The 9,602-nt window shown below is 44.4% G+C and overlaps 1 long non-coding RNA gene across 1 annotated transcript; it reads right to left on the bottom strand.

The window, feature by feature from the left end:
* Nucleotides 1–1,893: 1,893 nt before the first annotated feature.
* LOC132656052 (uncharacterized) lies at nucleotides 1,894–3,591 on the bottom strand. Its single transcript, XR_009594001.1, has 2 exons — nucleotides 3,149–3,591; nucleotides 1,894–2,984 (listed from the first exon to the last, which is right to left on the bottom strand). It is a non-coding gene; the product is annotated as an uncharacterized LOC132656052 (long non-coding RNA).
* Between the last annotated feature and the right edge of the window lie 6,011 nt (nucleotides 3,592–9,602).

The raw sequence follows: 9,602 nt of genomic DNA, 5'->3' as shown, positions 1-9,602 counted from the left end.
CATTTGATGATTGACTATAAGATTTAAGAGGAAAGAAACCTTTTCCTACCCAAGTTAGTTTGGGTCCTTGTTTTATCCTGGCGATAGAAGCCTAAGACACGTAGTTTTTGTAACTACAGGACCCAAAGGCCTAAGTCCTTGGTTATCAGCACAAAGGAGATAGATTTGCCCAAGAGGGCAGGGAATAAGAGACAAAGACAGGAGATAGAGGATGCGGGAGAAAGGGAGGGGAACAAGGGAGAGGGAGGAGGGCATTTGTTCCTGAGGACAAAGGACTGTGTCTAGATTGAGAGGAGACAGACTGGACACACAGGAAAATGCAGTTATAAAGGTACAAGGGGAAACTGTTAGGATGAAGCGTTTGACTTTAAACGGGCATGTTAACTTGGTGAGGCAGAGGGGGCTTGTGACTGCTGGACTTTACTGCTTTGGTAGCTGGACCTCGGTAGTCCAGAGAGGAGTTCTCAGAGAGAAGTGGCTAAATAAGGCAGTCAGTCTTGGGGGCTAGCGTTAGGAATGCTTAGGAATGCGATCTAACAGGTTTTCAGCAAGGCAAAGGGAACAGGAGAGAAGGGCAGGGCCTGCCAGGGCCATCCTCACTGTGCTCGAGCTGGTCTTTAGAGATCCAATGAACTGTCATAGTCACATACTGATTATGTTCTCTGACATGAGGCACCAAATACCCAAGCTGGCTTTTCCGTGGCAGTGAGCGGCTGCCCCCATTCCAGGAGCATCATTATGAACCCTCTGATCCCGAGAAAGGACACGTGATCATTACTCTCTTCTCTCTCTTTCCAGCCTCCCTCCCCGCTGTGCAGGGAGGTATGCTGCCCCTGAACTTCAGCCAGTTCTCACTCTTCCTGAGGCTTCTTCCCACTTGCTCACTCCCATATCTTTATCTGTTTAAAAGTGAAGACTTCACTTTAAAAAAAAAATTAAGTATTTGAAGCTATTCTCGATTTTTTTTTCTTGGCCACAGGAAATAATATAAAACAAAAAAGTGTTTTTATCCCCGTGGCTATAATGACATCCTCATTAATTTTATGGTGATTGTGTTTATGTTGACCTCAGGGTTTTATCATTCTCCAGTGCAGGTGAAAGGAATGTTTTCTTATTTAAGGCCATATTTACAAGAGTTTCCCCATTGATTAAGTATAGTTTAATGCTTTTTCACAGCCATTTTTTTTAAAAGACGTGGTATAAGAGAGAAGCCTATTGTGCCAGCCTGACTGAAAACAAACCGTTTTTACACATGGAGAGACTACGCCGAGTGATCCAAAGGCGACTGCTGCTTCGATCACTAGCTTTGTGTTGGGCTGACACTACCCAGGCAACAAAGGCTCTTTGCTGCATCCAGATGTTCCAAGGCTCCTGAACTTGAATCTCACTGACCCAGGAGAATCATTTGGCTGCTCGTACTGCCCTCCTTCTGGCCTCGTGGAGATCAAGGGAAGCCCTTTAGCCTTGTCCCGAGCCAGATTGAGGGTGTCTAGGGCTAGCCGTAGAGCACTTTGGCAAAAATTTGGGGAATTGTGCAATTACTCTGTTTCTTTTGACCAGCTTTTTCCCCTCAAGATTACAGGCTTAAAACTGGGCCACGCAGCTGTGTGTGGGTGGAGCTGAGACCGTAGGTGCAGGGCAAGGGTCGGTTATTTCCTCTTTCCGCCCCAACCCGGAGAAGCTTGAGGAGTACTGTCTTGAGGTCTGCTGGTGGCCTGCTGTGCTAACCCTGGTGTCAGAGGGAGCTTTGCTCTTCTTCGCTCTTCTTCAGGATTGTATCTTTGCAGCTGTCAGAGAGAGTGAAAAATCTTCCAGGAGCTTGCAGAAGCCTCATAACCAATAAAAACGGACACACCTGTCTTTTGTTTCAAGAAAGGCTCTCAGACCTAGCTGTCAATTTAACGTCTCACAGATGTTTTATTAACTAGGGTATCGGGTAGCATGAGTACACAGTAGTCGTGTAATTCCCGAAGAACACATGCGAGTCCCTCAGCGGCTTGGCCTGGTCTGTGAACTGTGGAGTTCATCTCTGACCATCCTGAGGGCTTGGTCCTCTTGCAAGCTCAGCGAATGACTTGCTAGACAGCATGTGTTAACATTAGTCCGTGTTCTTGTGGATTTAAAGACCTTACAATTATATTATTGCTCAGTCTACTTGGGTTCCCTCTCCCTCCCCCTTCTCTCCTCTTCCTTCTCTCTGGTCTCCCTTGAGGGAGAGATTTCACACGAGATTAGATTAGGATTTTCACACCCAGTCATGAGGCACTGCATTTCCAAAGCTTTTCACCAGAAGGAGCAAACAATGGCAACAGGAATTCTAAAACAACGGATACCTTGGGTCCATTTTTGTACTTACTACAGATACGATTTTTCATAGAAAACTGTTTTGATAACCTTAAGCCAAACATTACATATCTGAGCAGTTATTCCATTAACATGTTCTTGTTACTGATAAGTGGAAAAATTAATAGCTACTATTGTGTTTTCAGACTGGCACATAAAATTTCACTCCATCAGTGATACCTTATGATTTGAAACTAGAGGCTTCACTTTTCATAAATCTGTTCAAATCAAATCAAAAGGAAAGATATGAAGTGGGAGACTCAACCAACTAGATTTACTTAGATTTAAGAACATCTGTAGGTGCGTGTGTGATTCGATTTACTGAGCGCATGCATTTCCTCCCGTTCGTTAAGTCTTTAGTGAGCATTTCTTATTTGAGAGTGTACTGCTCAATTACAGGCATAGAAGAGCTTCAAAGCACCAGCGTTGGGGTTGGGAGCTGGGGCGACGGCCCAGCCGGTGAATGTCTCTCGCACAAGCATGGATTCTAAGTGGGGATCTTCAACACCCTCATAAAGCCAGACTTTGCAGTGGTGTCTGCAGCCGCGCAGCGAGGGTTCGGGGTGGAGGGATGGGTGAGGAGCTGCTGAGCTAGACGGCGGCGTAGGTTCACCCATGAACTCCAGGTCCAGCGAGAGACCCTAACTCAGAAAATAAGGCGCAGAGCATCAAGGAGGGCACTTGTTGGCTTCAGGTCACCAAGTGTCCTTGTGCACGCGTGCACCGGGAGGCGGCCACGCCCACACGAGCGCACACACGCAGCGCACACCACACAGATAATGTTTTCGGAAAAGCACTCTCTTACCCTCCTCCATCTCTCTGAGAGGTGTAAGTGTTCTCCGGAAGTGCGACTGATGTTGGAGAGCCGGCGAGTGTAATCGCTGGCAGAGGAACAAGGCTCTGGTTTTAAGGTAGCCACTGCGGTCCTCCTACTTCAGCAGCAGCGAGCAGGCAGGCTACGCAGTTATTATCATGGAAAAGAGGGGGAGTCCAAAGCGAGGCAGCCTTGGTTGGAGAGTCGCGGGAGACCAGGCTCTTCAGACGCTTTATGCTTTTTCTTCACAGCCCTAGAATGCATGTATCATTCACAGAGAAAAAAAAGATTGGTTGAGCAACCTACAATTCACAAAGCTAGAATTCATTAAATCAGAGTGAACCCTAACGTTTTCTAATGATAATTCTCACGTGATTTTTCTTATCTACCTATTTTCCATTCACACGCTGCCTGTATATTCATGTGAATGTGAGAGAAATAGTAATCATGAAGAATGGCAGCTGGCGAAAGTGTGAGTCAGGAGTTGCTGAGGGACTTTCTCAGCTGCCTTGAAGCTGCGGAGGCCATAACGTCACCAACCAAGCGCTGGGCTGGCTGTCTACGAGCAGCTTCTGGCAGAACAGTTCTGCATTTCACAATTCCGTGATGAGATAATCCAGTGCTGTGCAACCTTTGGCATAAGATTAGCCCCTGGGGGATGGTGATGTTGAATAAAATTAATATGAGAAAGTCTTTTATATACTTTGTGACAAAGAAATAACTGATTTAGTGACCAGGGGCAAGAATATTTACCTCGGCACAGATGGTTTAGTCCTCATTAGTGACTAGACTGATGGCAAATGAATGTTCTTAGGAACTCAGTATCGACAGTAGGTGTACCTGTGAGCGCTACACAGTTTTAGGTTGCCATGGAAAAATTAAATTCTTAGCAGGGTGACATTTTAGCAAATAACTAATAAAGAATGAAATTATTCTTACATAAAATAATTTTAAGTCCCTTTTAGTTCAGACTGAAATGCTAAGTAAATCATTATCAAGCATTTTGATATTTGAGATTTGAGTTTCTTTTAAATACACTCTTCTTGTTTGGTTATTATAATTAATTGCACAAATTAATGGATGTCACTGTGACTTTGGGTGTGTGTACGGGGTATCTTGAGCACTCAGTGGTCATGTTTACCTCCTTGCTCTGTTCTCAGTCTTTCTCATCCTCTGAGTTTCTTTCCTTTTCCTTAAAATTTTGTTCTCTATTTAAAGGTCTGTTTCCCTTCTTTCTGTCTGTCTGTTTCTCCAGGTCTCTCTGTTATCCTCTTTCTTTTCTTCTCCATATATAAGAGAAACATGAATTATTTACTTGCTAACTTTGCTTATCATGACAGACTCCAGCTGCATATGCTTTTTCTGCAAGTGACATAATTGTGTTTTTACAGCTGATAAAGAGCCCATTGTGCAGCGTACATTTATTTTGGATCTTTCATCTCTTGGTGTGCACCTAGACTGACTAGACCATGATTAATGTAAGTAGCACAACTTAGATAAATTCTTCTTTCGACAAAGAATGTATGGTTTAAAAGCAAATGTACCGAGGACCTACTTTGTGCCAGTTAATGTGGGGCGTGGGGATACTTAACCCTTGCCGCGTCTCTAGTGGACACTTCTGTCTACATTTCATAAATTAGAAGATTAAATATCAAGCAGAAGCCATAGAGCTAATAGCAGACCAGCTCAGGTCTATCTGGGTCTGAGACCCGAGGCCCTTCCTTCACATTTCGGCATCAGAGAGACCTTCAGCTCGAGCCTTGTGGCAGTCCTGCTCCTGCAAGCTCCCCCGCCGACCACCATCGCTTACACACCTTGTTTGGACAGAGTGAGGTAACCAGGCTTCCCATTCCTGGAAAGGTGTGCTCTTAGCGCTCTTCTCTCTCTTTTGCTTTATAAACTGTTGATAATTTTATCTGGGCCCAAAACCTACATCTTGACACTCAGAAAATCTATGCATCTCAGCTTCCATACTAAGGCCATTTGTGTGAGTAGAGACTGTTAGGCTGAAGATCTGTGGATGGGAACTTAGGGGCTGCCATGGGTTTGCTAGTCTCACTCCGACTGAGTGAGCAAAGACCCACCTGGGAATCCTCTTAACGAAGTCCTTCAGCCTCATGCTGCTCTTGGCTCCAATGTCTGTTCCCCTATCTCCAACCAAACAAGGGAGGGAGGAGGCTGTGGTGCAATTGTTGCCTACCCAGTAAACAATCTTAAAATGTTCTACTTCACGCATACCACATGTCTCTCCTTTTCTTCATCATGCTCAAGAAAGTTTGACTTTTAGAAAACACAAGGATTTAGGTTTCATAAAGGCATCGCTATGATAAAAATCATTTCATAATGATGATATCAGAAGAAAGTCTTGAAGCAAAGATTCAAATTATGATGTTCTATTGTTCACATTGAAACATCTTCACTGACCATGAAGAACCCATTAACTGTGAGTGTATCTAGTCTGTTCTTATAAACACAATTTTGTTATAGAAATTATGATTGTGATTATTATTATTATTATTATGTAATTAGAAATTATGAAGGGTAGCTGGTCAAATCCCCCAAAATCAAATGACAACAGGGAGTACAGGTAAATTGATACCTGTCCTCAGCCTAGCTTAACAGAACCAAAGACCCAATCATGTCAATAACTTACAATTAGTCAAATGTGTTATTTGGCATTAAAAAAACAACAATCAAAATAACACAACACAATATAATCCAATACTCTTTTCCTCTAGCCTGAGTGTTCTTTTGTCCAAACAATCAGAGACGGATTTGGAACACTTGGTGTCAGAGTAGATCACATATTTGGCTTATGGGTTTAACAGCCTGTGTGCAGTAGACTTGTCCTTGGTAGTGAGACTGTCTATTTGACACTTCTTGGGTCAAATTCCTTTCTGTTTGTTATACTCACAGCATGATTAGCCCATTCTCCTCCCACACTTATAAATGTGTAAGAAGTCACCAATTCTGTCATTCTTATGAATATCATAAGTTTGCCATGGTAGATAATCTTATAATTAATGCATAAAATCAGAAATGTACAGTTATATATTATTATATTTTTATTATTTAAGGCAATTTCAAGTTCAAATATATTTTCATTGTATTCTTCCCATCCCTTGAGTCCCACTCTCTAGACTCTCTCCCCTCCCTACCACCTAACTAGGTTCTTTATCAACAACAACAAACCCCAGTACAGCAACAAAAGTGCCTGAAACCACGAAAACAAAACCAAACCACATCCAAAAAGGGAAAAGCAGAACATCCCATGCCGTAACCCAATAAAAGCACTCAAAACAGCCTGTGGCGTCTGCTGTGCTGGTCACCTCCCCTGAACGGGAGCCTGTCCTGGCGTGGCTGGTACACCTGTGTCACTCTATGGGGAAAACGGATTTCCCTCTCCCAGCAGGTGTAACTGAACAGCTCAGTTGTTAACCTTTACCCCAGCGGCTAGGTTTTCATTCAGTCATTCATGAATTCACTCATGCATTCATTATCTATTTTAAAAAAGACAACAAAATAAGATATCATAAGATAAAAGAAAAACCATTATATCAAAGTTGGACAAGATAAACCAGCAGAAGGAAAAGAGCCCAGAGGAGGCACATATTGTGACTGCCAGTGTGGTGGTTTAGGGGATTCCTGAGTGTGCAAACAGGCGGCTCTCCGTGTCTTGTACCTCTCTAGGCTTTGTCGCTTCTATTGGTTTGTCTCAGAGAACCCTGCGGAGGAGAAGGCTCTCTCGCAAACCCAAGCAGGCCCTGTGCACGTTGCTCCAGTCTCTGTAAGTTCGTCTGAGCTTCGCTCCTGTAGGTTCAGAGGGCCTCCTTCTCCTGGTGTCCTCCACACCCCCTGGCTCCTTCCTGCTGCGGGTTCTCTGAGTGCCGAGGGGAAGGGATCTGATGGGCCTACCTCATTCAGGATGGGGTGTTCTAAGGTTTCTCACTCTCTGCGTCATTTTAATCTTAAGACTGTGTGCGTGTGTGTATGTGTGTGTGTGTCTTCATATGCACTATGGTATATATATGTGGAGATCAGGACAATGGGATGGAGTCATTTTTCTCCTTCCACCTTGTGGGGGTGGGGATAGAATCAGGCTGTCAGACCCGGAGGCCAGCATCAGCTCCCGCTGAGCCACCTTTCGGGCTCAGAAATGCAGATGTTTAAATAAATTTGTGGAGAATAACAGCTTTTGGGTTTGTTTTAGAAGTGTCGCTGTGCAGTGCTTACAGTGAATCCCCGGCACATGGCTTACACTTTTAAGATGTTTTTCAGTTAGGAACTTGCTCCCAGTCCTTTCTTCATTTCTGCCCTACCTTGCGTAGTGCCCACGTCCCTGCGCACAAACCGTCTTGTTTTGCGCCTCAGCCCTTGGAGTTTTGCGTCTTCAGCGACTTGTCCCTGCTATGACATGTCAGCCAGCCCCTCCCTCGCTGTTGTTCTGGGCACTTTGGACAGTCACCACTTCTCCTCTTAAGCTTTAAAAATCAAATAGACAAAACAATTGTATCTTTCTCTCTGTGTGTGTATGGTGTGTGCATGTGTGTGCCTGTGTGTGCCTGTGTATGGTGTGTGTATGTATTGTGTGTGTGTGAACTTCGTTGCTCCACAGGAGTTTTGTTTTGTTGACTAACCCAGCTGTGCTGGCTAGTTTTATGTCAGCTTGACACAGCTGAAGTAGTTTGGGAGAGGAAGCCTCCGTTGAGAAAGCGTGCCCACCAGATTGTGCCGTGGGCACGCCCATGGTGCCTTTTCCTAATTAGTGACTGATGTTGGTGACACAGCTCATTGTGGGTGGGACCATGCTGGGCATGTGCTCTTGGGTATGTAAGAAAGCAAGGTGGTCAAGCCTTGACTAGCAAGCGAATGACCAGTATTCTTCAGGGTTTTTGTACCAGTTCCTGCCTGAGGTTGCTGCCGTTTTTGGATTCTTGCCCTGACTTCTCTCAGCGCTGGACTTTGATGTGGAGCTGAAATAAACTGTTTCCTCACCAAGTTGCTTTTTGATCATGGTCATAGAAGCGCTAAGACAACAGCAGTAATTCCGAGTCTGGTGGCTCCTCTGTGTGCCTCAGAAGGTAGCCAGCTGAGCAGCGACAAGATTGCACAACAGGGTCTCAGAAGGCAGACAGCTGAGCAGTGACAAGATTGCACAACAGGTCAGGGCTCGTCTCTTCATTTTTGTATTTTAAAATAAATTTTGTCAAAGTTGCTTCTTTGATAATTTCATAAATACATTTTGATTTTTCACTCCCATTACTTCCCCCCCACCTCAACGTTGTTATCCTTCCCTCCTCTCTACAAGAGCCTTTCTCAAATCTGTGTCTTCTGTGGCCCATCAACTTTAACCAGGGCCTTCTGTGACGACAGGTTTAACTGTTTGGGCCTGGTGGGTTCATCAGCTTGTACACAGCTGGGAATTATGACTGCTTCTACACCCCAGACCCAGAATCCATCAGTAGCCAATGCTTCAGCAGGAGATGGTGGGGCCCTGTGAAGACCTCCTGGAGCACTGGTTCACGGTTGTTAACAGGCCCAGTGCAGGCAGCTGTAGTTGCTATGTCCACACCTTATTCCCAGGAGATGCCGTTCTGTAGCCCTTCCTCCCATCCACTGGCTCTTACATCCTTTCTTCCCCTCCTTCCACAATGTCCACTGAGTGCTCACCCATACCCATTCATCTTCCTTCTTTACTGCCACTGTGGGTCCTGTAACTTTGACATTCAGTTGTTAGTTCTCGCCCACGCTGACTGTAGATTTTCATATGTTAACTTGATCAAGGTGTAGAGCTTGTTTAGTGAATCCTCACCATCTGTCTTCTGGACAGACAGATATAGATATTATATGTTCCCCATTCCTTTGGCTCAGATGGCTTTATTGAGTCTGCTATCAATGCACACATCTCTCCTTTGTGTCAAATTTCCAGATTCCTCTGAGTGTCCTAGGGGCACACTTCTTGTGCCCACTCCATGGATGCACTTGTGACTGTTGATGCTGTGTTCTTGGATCCCTCCCTCCCGGATGGCAGAACGCCCCCTTCTTGTTCTCCTCACCCTTATTTGAGGCAGCCATTCTGCCCTGCCCAAGTTGGAAAGACCATTTCTTCATTCTTAATTGCACTCCAATCCCTAGGGAATGCCACACTCGGTTTAAAATAGTCATTCCAGTCTCCCATTCTCCACAATGCTGTTAAAAACAGCCTCCTCTTTATTCAAACTACAAAGTATCTGGATTTAAGATTAGGACTAAGGCAACTTCTCCTGAAATATCAAGTGTACTTATACTTCATTCATTTACTTAGACTCTCTTCTTTGTTATTTTGTATCTTATAGGTGATATTTTATCTAGTTGGCCTTTGAGCTGCCCTTATATAATCTTATCAGTTATCTCTTTTAACAGTTACATTTTTCAAGGACCACTGCACTTGTAGCCTTTAACCAGC

Source organism: Meriones unguiculatus, chromosome 8 (assembly GCF_030254825.1).
Source record: "Meriones unguiculatus strain TT.TT164.6M chromosome 8, Bangor_MerUng_6.1, whole genome shotgun sequence".
Classification (NCBI taxonomy): domain Eukaryota; kingdom Metazoa; phylum Chordata; class Mammalia; order Rodentia; family Muridae; genus Meriones; species Meriones unguiculatus.
The sequence above is the reverse complement of the archived record's forward strand: the minus strand, read 5'-3'. Positions and strand labels throughout refer to the sequence as shown.